Raw genomic sequence first — 15208 nt, forward strand, 5'->3', positions numbered from 1 at the left:
ACGAAGCTCCTACGATTTTTAAATAGTACGCATAAAACGATCAAGCTGTGAAGAGCAGATACCGTACTACATATTTATTTTCAAAACATCAATGCTTTTCGAACTAAACTGGATAAACTGACACTCTCCATAGCCGCTAGAGACTTTGATTTAATTGTCCTGGTTGAATCCAATTTAATACCTGATATTCACGATTCTGAACTTGCCGTAGTAATTTTAAGACATGAAGAAAAAACTTCATAGCTAAAGAGCCAATTTGAATTGAAAAATACGTCAAATCTATAAGGAAATTTGACGTATTATGGCCGAATGCAAAGAACAGACGGCTCTGCTACCAGAATTACATCCGTAAAATCGAGGGAGCCATGCAGTACTTAAAATGTGCCTTCATGATAGGATAGCTGAACACCTACAGAACACTTGTAGACTTTATGCCGAGAACTTTTCATCAGTGTTTAGACCACCCAGTAAACTTCCTCCCAGTAAATCTTCCTCTTTTAATGGTTTTCCGTCATCTGTGAAGAAATTTGAAATACTCTCGCTTCTCTGAATATTAGTAAAGGACAGGCAGGGCCTGACAGAATCCCACAATTAATATTCAATCATTGTAGCAGCATTCTTGCTCTCTTTACAGGGGGTTTCTCGCTGTCTGAAGACAAGTTTTTCGTTCCAATATTTAAAAATGGGAAAATCTCGAATATGCAAAATTACTGGCCAATTGCTATCTAATCTTCTTTGGCCAAAGTTTTTTAATCACGGGTAAATACCAGACTTTTCATTTTGATAAGGGCCATATTACGATTGCCCAGTACGGTTTCTTTAGCAATAGATGAATGGCAACAAATCTGGTGCTTTATTAGGATGATTATCATATCTGCTTTCCAAAAAGGCCACCAGGTCGGAAGTGTATACATCGACTTGAGGAAAGCCTTAGATAGCACATGCCACGAACACTTGCTGCCTAAAATGTTTGCCCTGGGTGTTGCTTGGTCCCATGACCAGGTAGCTATGTGAGTGATCGCTTATTTATGGTAAAATACAACAGAAGTGAATCGGCAAGCTTTTCTTTATCATTTAGAGGTTCTCTAGGGTTATGTTCTGGGTCCTGCGATGTTTATCATTTTCATAAATGATTTAGTTCCTTTGTATATTTCTAAAGCGGTTAAAACTTTGTTTTAAATTACTGAACGCAAAAATAAACAAGCGTTAATGTAAATCCTGATATCCAAACCTACATTTGATTCGAACGATTCCACTAACAAAACCTGTCGAGATTCTTTTTTTATGATTTTGTACATATTATATGTATGTATAAACATACGGACAAAGTAGAAACTTGTAATTGTGTTGTGAATATGACCTATAGAAATTTTACTTGAATTTAATTTTGCTACATATTGTATAGGCAGTAAATTTAATTATGTATTTACACATTATATACATAATAAGAATTAAACGCATGAAACGAAGAATAGGCGTGGTTTAAATCAATCGATATATGGCAACCAAAAGCATCGTTTACGTAGCTCTATAGTCTTTGTCATTGCCATTTTCCAATCAGTATTATACCAGCTGTCTGTGTAATCTTGATCAGCTGATTCAATACACACATTCATATTTCATATTGCGCAGAGATGTGTTGCGCTGTGTAAAACACGTCGACTATTCATATTTTATCAAAATAAATAATTATTTACCACCTTGATGGTTAAAAAACTCGATTCGTCAGTTAATCAACACGTTACAACTAAATGAATATGAATTAGTGCTGAATTGTTATTTTGTTATCTGTGTATCAATATTACTTGTTCAAGTTCGTTGAAAGAGCTTGGAAAAACTATAGCAATATTGCCAAGTTTATAGTCGTTTAATTTCTTTATTTTCAAAACAATGGGTATTAATATAATGCATGTGTCACTGTTAACTATAGCACAGTTTCTGTGTTTTACAAGAACATCAGCGGTGTTTTGTGAGTGGTCGGTATGCCATCCCACAGAGCAATATTGTTGTGGCCATAACATATGCTGCAATTATTTTACCTATACCACTTGGTACTTGTGGTAAGTTACTTTGTTACATTACATAAGTCATTAAGGTTTTTCTATCCAGTTCTAGGCTATCAAACAAATTCATATTATAAAGGCCTATAGAATGTTTTCTTAAGTATGCTCCAGCAGTCCTGATAGCAAAAATAATAATTGTTTACTTTAGCCACTTCACAATATTTGTTGTTTTTTTTTTTCAAATTGAAAATGCTTAAAAATAAAATTTGGAAAGATTTTTAATCCCACAAAAAGTACTAGTAGTTGAACGGTATCAGTAATGCCTACGGCCATCAGCATGAGATACAGCAGCACCTTTGCCGTGCCGCCTGGCACTGATGACAAACGAAAATCATTGTACTGATCATTAATATATAAAATTCCAAAAGGCTAATCAGTAAATATTACAAACTAACCTAACTATATTACACTCTCCTAAAACAACAAAACATTTGCGTATACTTTGCTAGAGGACAATGGCCACCAAAAAAGAAAATGAATCTAAAATTCCATGTGAACTAAAAAACAGTATCAGAACTTTTAATTAATTCCAACAAAATTGAAAAATTTTATAGAGCACCCACTATAGGCTACATATTGTTTGACGATAAAACTACTTAACTTGTAGAACGTAAATCCATTGTACAAAACTCAAATAAAAAATGGCTAATGGCGACGACAAAACACAAAGAACAATGGGTACTTTGGGATTATACCGACCACACCCAGACATGAATCGTTATTTGACATTTTGCTTCTACTGATTACTAGATTAGCGTAGAACAATATTTCGTCAATATAAAACAGGAATTGTCTTATCGCAAACCCCTCCCCATCCTCAGCCAGAGGTCAAAGTCGAGCGGTCTAGTAGATAACGTGATTGCAGAGTCTCGCCGCGCCCGTTCAGCTGGTGCGTCGCTTTGTTGTACTTCCGTGTTTTACCCCTACATTTCTCCAAACACAAAAATTCAACAAAAACAAACATTACCAAACAAAAACTAAACTCTTTATTGAAAAAAACACTCAAAACTTGTTTTTATTCTTGATCACACTCTGCCACCCAAAATGCGAGTGCCTCCGGCCATCAGCATGGTGCAGCACCGAAGGAATGAAAGAAAAACATCCCTCGAGATAGTACCTATCAGTAAAATATCAAATTCTAGAGGGGCTGATCAGAAATATAAATTGAATTGTAATGGAAAGGCAATTATGTACCGTGCAAAAAACTTAAATAATCATGTGATGCCGCGCAGCCTGCCGTAATCGGGATTCTCGAGAAAGATAAGATAACAGCGACAACAATACCGATCACAATACCTGGAAATGCTTGTAATTTTGTAATTAAAGAGTTGTTTTTTTCGTTCTATCATGTTTGTTTCTATAAATTTATATTTTTGTGTTCTTCGTACTGGTGTGGTCGGTATAATCCCTAAGTAACGAACAATGTCTTTATTTAAAAATGTACAACACAGCAAAATCTGACTAATCACGAAATGGGAAAAAATAGTTTAATAACAAAATGCGTATTGGTAAAAAAAGACCAAGAGCAGAGAGGAAAAACAACAATCAAAATTCGCTATAGAGGTAGAAACTGTTTTCGCGTGAATGTTGGTATCCCGATTATCCCCTCCACCGACGCCGATCCCTCCACAGTTTGTTATTCCCCATCATCTAGAAACCCCGATTCCCCTCAGTCCCCTATATTGATAGACTATTTGAGATAAAAGTAAGATTTCTTGGTGGAAGAGAAAACTAAAAAAAGTTTTAGTACTCCTGATGCCTTCCTTTTGAGCTTCCTTAAAATCTGAAAGCTGTCATGAAGTGAACATTGAAATCTGTGTTCTACATTAACCTTATAAGATTCAAATAGATGGAAACCGGTTTAGTCCTAGGACTTTCGTCCTGCTCTTTACCTCGAGCAGTGGAGCTCATCCTCCAGAAGTTGGATTGGCTTGACTGGCATTAACGAGTTTCTGCCTTGCTTCTGTGAACTCCTGTGTATTATACTTACTCAGACAAGATTTCACTTGCAGAAACCAGTATCTAAGTTAAGACAGTGAGTTTTACCAGGGCTATCCAGAAAGTAACAGATGTGCGGTATTGGGTAGTGCTACAGCCGCCATCTTAGTATCAGAACACTCTGGTGTTGAGTATGCATCGAGGTGTAGTCGCGCAGTCTATATTTGTTTTAATTTTCTTACTGTAATTAAGTAAAATGTGTGCTACAATTGAAAGTCCCACCACTTGTGAAGTGCGTTCAATGATAAGGTTTTTGTTGACAAAATACCATAAACCAGTTGAAATCTATCTCCAACTGTGTGAAATTCATGAAAATGGAATTCTAAGTGAAAGAGTAAGGCAGTGGTGTATTGACTTTAAAATGGCCACAACAACGTTCATGATGATAGTCGTAGCAGTCTGTGGCGTAGTCTACTGACTGAAGATTTGATGTTGAAAATCAAATCAGATTTTTATTGCCGGAACATTCTATAATGCATGGCAAAAGTCCAACTTTTTACTTGCTAGAATTTTGTCATACACCCCACAATAGATCTCATTCAGACATACAATTTACAAATTTTACATACATCAATTCATTCGCCAATGATTCCCACTTCCAGCGACGGATTCAGTCAGTCTTTTTAATTGGTGGGTCTCCCAATCAAATGCTAAAAACTCGTCTACATTATAAAATGCTTGTGACACTAAAAAGCGTTTCAAACGAGTCTTTAACACCTTGGGCGTTGGAGCGTTTTTTATTGAATTTGGTAATTTGTTGACGAAATGAACACCTGCCTGTGAAGGCAAGCGTTCATAAACCACCGTTCTGTGCCTACCAGTTCGGTAGTTATCTCTGCCTCTAGTCTCATACGCATGTATGTCCCCGGCCATTCGTCATGGTACATTTAGACATACAAAACAGAGTTGTTTCCAAGATGTAGAGACTGGGCAGCGTCAACAGTTGTAAATTTTTGAAGGCTTCCTTGCACGACTCTCTAAATTTCAACAGAGCGATAATGCGGATCGCTTGTTTTTGCAGCTTGAACACTCTCATAAATTGATTGTTTGCACAAGCTCCCCACAACACCAACCCGTAAGTGAGAGGGGGGTAAATCAAGCCAAAATACGCCATCATTAGAACCTGAATATTGCAGTATTTGGCTAGAGACCTCAAAACATAAATGCCTGAAACCAATTTGGAGCAAACGTGATCGATGTGATTATTCCAAGTCAACCCTCGATCTAGGTATATTCCCAGGAATTTCGAGCAGTAGACTTCTTCCAGCATTGTGTCAGCCAACATAACAGCTGGCTCGTCATGCCTGTCTACTGATCGCAAAGCAAAATTTAGAAAATAAAATTTTGCAAAATTTGTCACTTTGAGGCTGTTGAAATGTTGGACGCAGTTGTTGATCTCAACAAAACTTTGCTGTTCCAGAATCAATTTTGATTTGCTTGTGAAACAGAGAGTCGTGTCATCAACATACTGCACAAGTTTTCCGTGCAAAAGTGATGAACCTACGTCATTGACATAGATCAGGAAGAGAATTGGGACTGAGAATTGAGCCCTGTGGGACACCATAGCTCAGGTGAATTGGTTCAGATAATTTGTTTGCGATCTGGACAATTTGGGTTCTGTGGCTTAAAAATGACCTGAGCTACTGGAGAGGCACGCCTCGGATGCCATGAGATTCAAGTTTGTCAAGCATTGTAACATGGTCAACGCAGTCGAATGCTTTCGATAAGTCTAGGAACACACTCAATGTGGGATCCCGACGTTCTAAGCCCCTCTACAACCATATCGACTAGACGTACAACTGCGTCTATTGTCGACTTACCCTTCCTGAAGCCAAACTGGTTCTTCAGATAGCTGGTTGTGCTTATTTAAAAATTGAAGCATTCTTACCAAGAAAAGTTTTTCGAATATTTTGCTCAAAACTGGCAAAATTGAGACAGGCCGGTAATTGTGTGGGGGGAGTGGGGATCATCTTTCTTAAAAATCGGACTCACTTTCGCGGTTTTTAGGAGTGAGGGGAAAACTCCTTGTTCAAATCAATGACAAAGTTCGTGAAAATCGACGTTCACAGTTACTGAACTCTCGGAAAACTTCATGGTTTACTTAATAAAATTGTAGGGAATCTTGGCTACCACAAATTTTTTGCCAGGTGGGTTTCAAAAATTCTTATGGAAGATCACAAAAAAAGACTTGCTGCATCGTTAACTTTCCTTGATGAATACGACAAACATGATAACGAACTTCTCGATCGTATCTTTACTGGTGATGAAACATGGGTGAAGCACGTCAACTGTGAAACAAAAATGCAGTCCATGGAATGGGGACACACACATTCTCCAAAATACCAAGAAAGTGTCTCCAAATTCTGTCAGTGAGAAAGATTATGGCAACTGTTTTTTGGGATGCTAAGGGTGTGATTCTGGTTGATTTCCTTGAAAGAGGACCAACAATCAACACAGAGAGGTACTGTGAAACATTGCAGAAGCTATGGCGAGCGATACAAAACAAGCATAATATGGGCAAATTGAGCTTAACAATTTTGTTTTTTCATGACAATGCACGTTCCCATACAGCCAATCGTGCACATTAAGTCTTGGATAATTTTGATTGGGAAGTGTTTGATCATCCACCTTATAGCCCAGATCTGGCACCAAGCGATTACCACCTCTTTCCAGTGATGTAGACCTGGCCTGCAACGTAGCGATTCAATAGTGACACTGACGAAGTCACATTTTAGAGATTTGAAGCCTCTGTTAACAAAGAATATCTTGTAATTTGTTCATTTGGTTAATACATCAGTTACTTTGAGTGGTGGCCAAGATGGTGCGTTCTTACCACGCTTCCATCGTTTGAGATACCCACTCATGAAAGTATATGATTTACTTACCTCGTACAGTGGCATGCAGTCGATCCTGTTTATGGTAGGATTCGACAATTTCTTTAGTTTGTATACAGTCACTCGTCTAACAGTTGGGTTAGATTTTAAGGAAGCTCAAGAAGAAGGCGTTAGGAGTGCTAAAACTTTCAACTTATTTGGAAAGTTTATAACAACATTTCAAACTTATCATCAGTTATTGTGTAATTATGGATCATGACCACCTAAAAATCCTTTCTGGGAATGAAAACATACTATTTTTTAAAATTGATAAAAGTAGTTTTAGATTGTTATAGCTAACATGGCAAATGTAAACATTATCTGCAAACATTTTTACTTTTAACAATTAACATTTACTCTACCAAAGTTACCTAAAACGATTTAAACATTTTTAACAATTTTTTTAATAGGCCTAATGTTCTTTCATTCAATGTTTACTTTAGCCACTTTACAATATTTTATGTTTTCAAAAGGAAAATGCTTAAAAAAACTGTTTGTTTATTTTATGTCATAAAAGGAACTAATAGTTGAATGGGCTGACGACATTAATGCTTCTGTCATTAGTGTAGTCTGTGGCAGCACTATTGGTGCTATCTGGTGCTGAGGGTGATGAACGAAAAAACATCCCTCAAGGTAGTACTGATGTAAAATTCCATAAGGTTGATCACTATTGCTTGAGTTTCTAAAAATATTACCAACTCACCTAACCATATTATTCTATGTAACAGTGCAATGACTGCCACCAGGTGCTGTAAAAGTACACCAAGAATTTAAATTCACATTAAGAAGTTAAAAAAAAAAAATAACATAACATATTTTCTGTCCATTTTGACTAAATAATTGCTAAATACTTTAAAGTGAACTTACGACACTAACTTTTTTATAGAAAAACATCACTCACAAACAAGAATAACAATGATTATTTCTTAAATGATTACACAACCGAATCTAACTAACCAGGAAAAGCAACATCAAGATTGTCAAAAAGTTGCGTAATAGTTAACATAACTGAAATAACAAAGGAAATCTGACAATAATCTCCACCATGGAGGTAGACATGATGAATAAACTTTACCATGGAAGTATAAACTGTGACCTAAATGACGAAAAATTAGGAAAAAGTACTGCAAAACTCTTTAATTACCTTCAAATGCAGTTGCTATACCTATTCTTGTACCTCAAAATTCACATATGAATGTTGACAACATTGAAATTCCTTAAACTTACCCCTCCTAAGTTTGTTCTCCTCCCCACCACGTAAACCCGATTTCTCTTGGTCCCCTAGATCAATAGACTAATAAATATGTAACCTAAACACTAATAATCTTTGTGCAACATATGGTTTACGACCACAAAAAATTTTTTTCTAAAATTTTAACGATTACAAGTAATTTATTTTTAGATCGTTTTAAGTAACGTGTCTAAAGTAAACATCCAAAATATATGTTATATCCCTATAGTCCATTGTTATAAAGGACCAGAGGGGAATCAGGATTGGGGATTGGGGGTAGGCATAAGAGGAGAGGATAAGAGGGTTATCAACATATATATGTATGTGAACATAGAACAGGGAGAATAGGTCAACCAAATTTATATAGTGTAATTAAAAGTGTTTTGTTATTTTTTCTATTTTGTACAATTAAGTTAGTTATTGTCCTCTTTGGAAAATTTAGTCATAATTTTTTCCTCTATTATTTCAGTCTTGTTTTTCATTGCATCTTTTAAGCACAACTATTAATACTTTTTTGTTATTTCAAATTGGTTACGTATTGCTCCATAGCTGATTTCATTTTACTGGATGCACCTCTCTCTGTTTGGTTGAGATTATATTGTAGTTTTTGGACTGTTGTAAATTTGAAGAGAACAAAATGGGAGTATTCCTACCAATAAAATAATATTGTTTATATAAATTTCCTAAAAATTTAAAAAGCCACTTAGGTTAGTTACTGGCTGGCGTCTGAGTCTGCGCTATTGACTGATTTAAAATCTATTTATATACTAATTTAAAGCTAGTCTAGTATTCCCAGGTAGCAGGCAAAACCTAGCACTTAGTAACTTAGGAGCTATTAATTCCTCTTTATTTACTTTGTTTTGTAAGCAAATGCTAGGTCTTTGGAAACATTTCAGTAATTTCATTACCTTTATAGTTACTTTTTTATTCACCAAAAACCAAGCAATTGCTTAAATATGCCTTAGACTTAGCAAGCACTAGAGTTTGTTCACTTTGCATAATTTATTTTTATTTAATAATTTTATTACTGTATGAAATAGTTTTGGATATGTGTGTGTGTGATAACTTATTGCAATACTGGTCATAACAGTGCTTGATTTTTAATAGTTTTCTCATATAATTTTTCTTAACTTTCTCTTGTTACTATATTCACAACTCCTTGTGTGTTTGCCCGCAGGGGAGGTGCCGTGTTGATAGGACTGTTGTTGGTTGTACTGTACTACATGTTTTGTTCCCCGTCATGTCCTGACAGATCCGATCCCGAAAGTGACAAAACTCCAATAGTGATGCAGTAGGTGAGTATTACAAAATACACCCCAAACCCATGTATAATGTTCGGGCATAATTAAATCGTCAAGCTTATAAAACAATTGATAATAATTATAATTATCAAGATGATAATAATTATAAAACATCGTTTTAACTTGCTTTATTCCAAATTGTGGCTTTAGGAGAAATGTATTCAAAATACTTCAAATTATTACTTACAATAACCAGTGTGTAGAGACTTTTAGCTCATATTTGATCGTAAACACAGTGATTATATAGTACAGTGTTGGAACCTTTAGGTGTTTTCTGCTCTTTTTTATTTAATCGCAAACACACTGTGTGTACAGTTAGTAAATGTCAACATTTTGATTGTTAGATATTGAAGCACTACTTGGACTGTCAGATATCAAAAGTATTAAACAGTAAATAAGTATTAGTAAGTAAATACATGTGGCAATACTGAATATCTTATAATAACTTAAGGTAACCATGCAGAAGGTCAAGAGTAATAAATATTCTCTTTCCATGCTTGCAAGATAGTTAAAGATTGTGGCTCTTATTTTCAATCTCATGCTTAAAGCTGTAATTTCCCATTTGTCAAGCTCCAAATCTCAAGGAATTTAGAAAATGTTTTTCTAGGCTAAAACGTTATAGGTTAAATATACAAGGGTTTTTTCAACATCCGATCATCATGATGGCCAGATACGTGACGAGTCCACGGTATACACAGTAGTCAGTCGCGCATTTTCCCTGCTACATTTGTCTCTGTCGAGTTTAAGTAGTCAGTTTGTAGGTACAGTCGCTTAAACACGCCCCCTCTTTTGATTCTTCCACCAAATATAAATTGAGAAGTTTTATTCATTTCCTTTAATCAGAAGGGAATAGTGCAGCAGAAATTCAATGGAGAATGTGCTGTGTACATTATAAGATGGCCAATGTCCATTATAATGATGGAGAAATGTTAAAGCTGAAACCATTTGGTGACTTTGTGGGTGTCAGTCAACATAATAACCAACCTACGTCGTGTTTTGTGGCCTTCTACGTCACTCATGTGCAACACAATCACTTATAATGTTTTTTCTGTAAACACGGCGCATTCGCCAATGGATTTCTGCTACACTATTCCCTTCTACTTGTAGGAAACGAATAAAACTCCTCAATTCACATTTGGCGGGAGAATCAATAGAGGCGGCGATGTTTATGCAACTACAACTCAGTGCAAACTAGTTACTTGAAATTGGCAGTGACGAATGTTGTGGTGGTGAAGATGGGCGATCGACTACTGCACACACAGCAGACCTACCACGTGTCTGACCGTCATAGCGTGAGATTAGAGGTTGAAAAAAATTATCCTCATACGAATGGAGAGGTTACTTCTGGTAGGTTTTAAATTGCTATTTGAAAAAGTATTTAAAACAAAAAAATAAACCAGTGTGAAATTAGGAAATCAGTGTCTAATGTAATATCCCTGTACTAATAATTTTTTGTGGAAGTTTTGCTAGTGGGTGGAATTTAAAAATTAATTAGTAAAAAAGATATCCTTTTCATAATTTGGTATTTTTATGTGGAAGTTTTGCAAGCAGGTGGAATTTTAAAATTAATTAGTTAGTAAAAAAGATTCCTAATCATAATTTGATATTAAAACTTATATTGGCTGTGTTTTCAATTTCAGCATGATTCCCAGATGATCAGCAATTTCCTAAATGTTGGAGACCTTTGGCAGGCTGCAACTTTTGAGTAATTAAAAAATGTAAATGGTATAAAATAATTGTTAAAGACATGTAACTTGCTGTACCATGAGAGGACAACTTAGTTTATATTTATGTAAAATTCGTTTTAGTGAAATCACAATTTAAATGTTAATATACAAGAGAACGATTTTTACTGTTAACGAGTTGTATTTATTAGTTTATTATAAGGCTTAGTGTATTCTTGTTTTTTTTTATAGTTATAAAGTAATCCTATGGTACATACATAGTAAGATTGAAGTGAAAACAAAAGAAAAAGTTTGAAATGGAATATTATCTTATAAATTAAACCAAATTATTTACTTTACAGAAAAACAGTCAAAATCAAAAAGATAAAAATTTAAATTACTTTAAAAAAATATTTACCTTGGTGATTTTTTAGTGGATTATTGTGATTCCAAGTTCTTAATCATCTTATTTTGAGAAAATTTGAAATTTTTCTTTCAGCATTTATTAGGTCCCAAATTTGTCTATAAACCCTTTCTCCTCGTACAGCCAGTGCTGCTGGCCACTGCCATTTCTTTGCCAGCTAAGAGTTTTTTAGTTGAATTATCTTCTCAGGTTGACTGGCCAGCTCCGTGGTTTTTGTGTCAACTCGGACATATCTAGTAATTTGTGTTTTCCCTGAGGTCATATATTCAGCAAGTTGCCATTCAGACATTATTTTGTTTGATATATTCTGTTTAGCTACTAAGGAAACGCAAAAAAAAAAACACCCAGCAGGGATCACTTCTGGCTGGTTTATATCTTCCAGTTGAACCTACCACTTGGCACAGCAAAAACCAATGTGTCACTTAAATCTGGGCAACTCTATGGATATCCAGTAGTGGCAAATCACTAACCACAAATGTCGAGATTCTGGGCTGCAAGGGCAATTTGATAGGTCTAGTCTACTACGGGAGATGACTGTTGGAGTTGGTGGGGCTTGTTCCCTAATCTCAGAGGTTCTTGCTAGCCTCAGCAAGGGTGTGCCAGCTTCTGCCTGGGTTGACTGGAGAGGCTGGTTCAGAGCTGGCTTCCCCTTCTTCCGGGAGAGCATGACTTTGAGATTAGTGCCTTAAATTCTTTCTCATGGATCTCGATAAGAGGCGGCCACTAACCCCAACCTTACCCATTCAGAATATCCTGTCACTCCAGAAGCAGCAGAAAGATTCTTATAGGACTAACTGGAATTTATAAGCTTCTTGTCCTAAGAGAAAAAAGAAGGAAACGCACAAACCCATGATGGCTGGCAGTGCTGATCACCAAACTTGAGAGTACATTTTAGTAAGTGTACTGAGCTAACACAGAAATAGCAGTGGCCAACAGCACTGGTCTAGATGAACAATTCTTAAAACACTGTTTCAAGGGTAGAGGATTAATGCCCTGAAGTATCAGGTTGACAAACATTTGTGAATTTAGTGTTGAAAGAATGTAAAATAACATTTGTAATTTTTCTAAAAGGACCAGCCGTTTATCAAAATGTGTCATTAACAAAATACTTCTATGATAAATTATAGCCGTTTCCTCTAACACGAGTTTTAATTTGATTCCAGTCAAAATGTACTTTTACTTTGACTTTTAATCATCATCAATGTCAAGAACCTACAAGAATTTATTAAACCAAAAGTAGTATTTAAATTGATTGGGCATATCTTAGTACTTCATTTTAATAAATAAAAAATAATTTGTTTTTCCATTTTTTTAGTTAATAATCTTTTTCAAAATCCCAATTTTCCACAGTTGTCACATTTAGCCAAAGATTGTGACTTTTGTCATGGGAATTCAAATTACTTGGACAAATATTTTTTTTCACACGTTTTTTAACTATTACTGGTCTCTATTTAATTCCTAATGGCCAAATCTGAACGCATTTCCCCCTTCGTGACTGATGAAATCGAGTAAAACAAAATTTAAGTATTACTTAATACACTCATTTTACTATATTTGGACAAATTAAAGTATATCAATACTTCCCCATAATACCCGATTATACAAGACAATTCTCCCTATCATTGTCTTCTATTCCCAAATTAATAATAACATTTGCAAAACTTATAACAGTTAAAGAAGCTATTTACAAAAATTATAATTAAGCCTCGTCGCTTTTAGATATACGTAATGCAAAGAAGGGCTGTAATAAAGAACTATTACGAGATTAGAGAAATTAGAACTTTGCTTCACGAGATAAGTTTTATTGTTATAACTAATAAAACAAAATTAGATATAACATACATTTAGTGTATTCTCCACAGTCTCTGGTGTTCTGTGACTATCTTTGCTGAGGACATCACCAAGACTGTGCTGGTCCAAGCTCATCAAGTACAGACGTCTCGGATTATGTCGTTGATTATTCTTTGATGCTTATTTATTTAAGTTGTTTTCATTGTATTTTAGAAGACTAATCTTAACCAAAGAATTAAGAATTTATTTCAGTATTAATACAAAATTTGATAAGTAGGTCTAGAACTTATAGGAATACCTTAATGAAATAATTATTTTGAGTCAATTACTGTATATTCTTCGTGTAGTGTTATGCACAGAGATTTTTAACTTGTCGTTATAATATCCTTGGTTGATCTTAAAAGATATCAATTCACTATTCGAACAGTAGATTTGTATGAAACTGATTGTAGTAGCATATATATATATGCACTTATTTTGCATGAAAAATCTGGTAAAATATGTAGTTCTCCAAGCCGGCAAGTTTTAGATAAAAATTTATTTCAAAACCACTCGCACATGAAATTGAAACTTTACACATCCTACCGTACACAAACAACCAGTGGAATATGAGGATTATCGTCATCCCAAACACAAAGTAGCGTAACCCTTCACTAATTTAAAAATCAATTTTTTACAGGCCTTGACTTAAAACCATTTCAATAAGGTTAACCATCAAAAATAAAAAAATCATAAGTTTTTAAAATCAAAATCAAAACATGTTATGTTAATCATGTACGATGTAGTGACTCTTTATGAATATAAATATACATGAAATGTGTTCATGACAAGTACTGTTACTCATGAAAAATCTTACAGAGGCATAATTTTGTGTGTTACATTCTAAAAATTGCGTTTCAGCACCTACGCTACTTCTTGTTTGGGGGTGATGATGATACAAACTCTATCAACACAATGAATTTCAAGTATTTGTAGCCATGGTAAACAACTGTATTATTCATGTTATGATTTCAAATTGTTATAAACTGAAGTAGTGGTTATGTCAAGAGAGATTTTATTCTCTATCCTTTTAGAGAAGTACATATTTTTAAATGTAAGTTTCCAAACTCTTTGTTTCTCTTGAAAGTAAACAAACTTCTTGCATGTGACATGATATCTTTATGATGTCTCGTTTTTTTTAGTGTTGCCTATATTATGTTGATACATGTTTTTATTGCAATCTTTATAATTATATATGTACTTAAACTGTACTATTATATTTTAGTAATAAAAATGAAATTGGTCACATTACTTCAAATTTACATTATGAAATAACAGAGTATACACTTGTTAAGTTAGACTAATAACATTTTTCTTGTTTTTATTCTTAAACTTATCGCCACACTCAATACAAGAAAATGCCTTGACAATACAGAAACAAGTAGTAAAAATGTAATTTATTATTTAATTTTGTTGTTAAAAACTTCAGTAAGCTAAACTTTTTTCTCATCTTAGGATTGGTAAGAAACCTAATATGAATTTATTAATTATAATTAATACATTTTAATTTTTCAAATTAAACTATTACAATGTGAATTGTCACTAGTAGTAATTTCAGTAAGTCAAATTTGGTAAACAAAACGGTGGCACAGATAGAAATTTAGACTCAACCCTTTTTTCTGCCCTTTACTAGCTGAACAAACATACAGGAGGAGGTTTTGCCACCCTTAATCTCAATATTTTTTCAAACCTTGATGTCTCAAATTTCCCAGAAATATTGATGTTTTTATCAATACATTGAAGTCTGTTGAGATTATTTTTAAAATTCCTCCCTTTTTAAGTTTAATGTTTGAATTATAACTACTTAGAATGGTGACAGAGATT

General features: G+C 34.5%; 1 long non-coding RNA gene across 1 annotated transcript; it reads left to right on the top strand.

Annotated features, from left to right (window-relative positions):
• The first annotated feature begins 1601 nt into the window (after nucleotides 1-1601).
• On the top strand, nucleotides 1602-14493 carry LOC124362211. The gene is made up of 3 exons (XR_006922446.1): nucleotides 1602-2060; nucleotides 9343-9460; nucleotides 11107-14493. It is a non-coding gene; the product is annotated as an uncharacterized LOC124362211 (long non-coding RNA).
• The last annotated feature ends 715 nt before the right edge of the window (nucleotides 14494-15208 follow it).

The sequence above is a fragment of the Homalodisca vitripennis genome, chromosome 5 (genome assembly GCF_021130785.1).
Source record: "Homalodisca vitripennis isolate AUS2020 chromosome 5, UT_GWSS_2.1, whole genome shotgun sequence".
Taxonomy (NCBI): Eukaryota; Metazoa; Arthropoda; class Insecta; order Hemiptera; family Cicadellidae; genus Homalodisca; species Homalodisca vitripennis.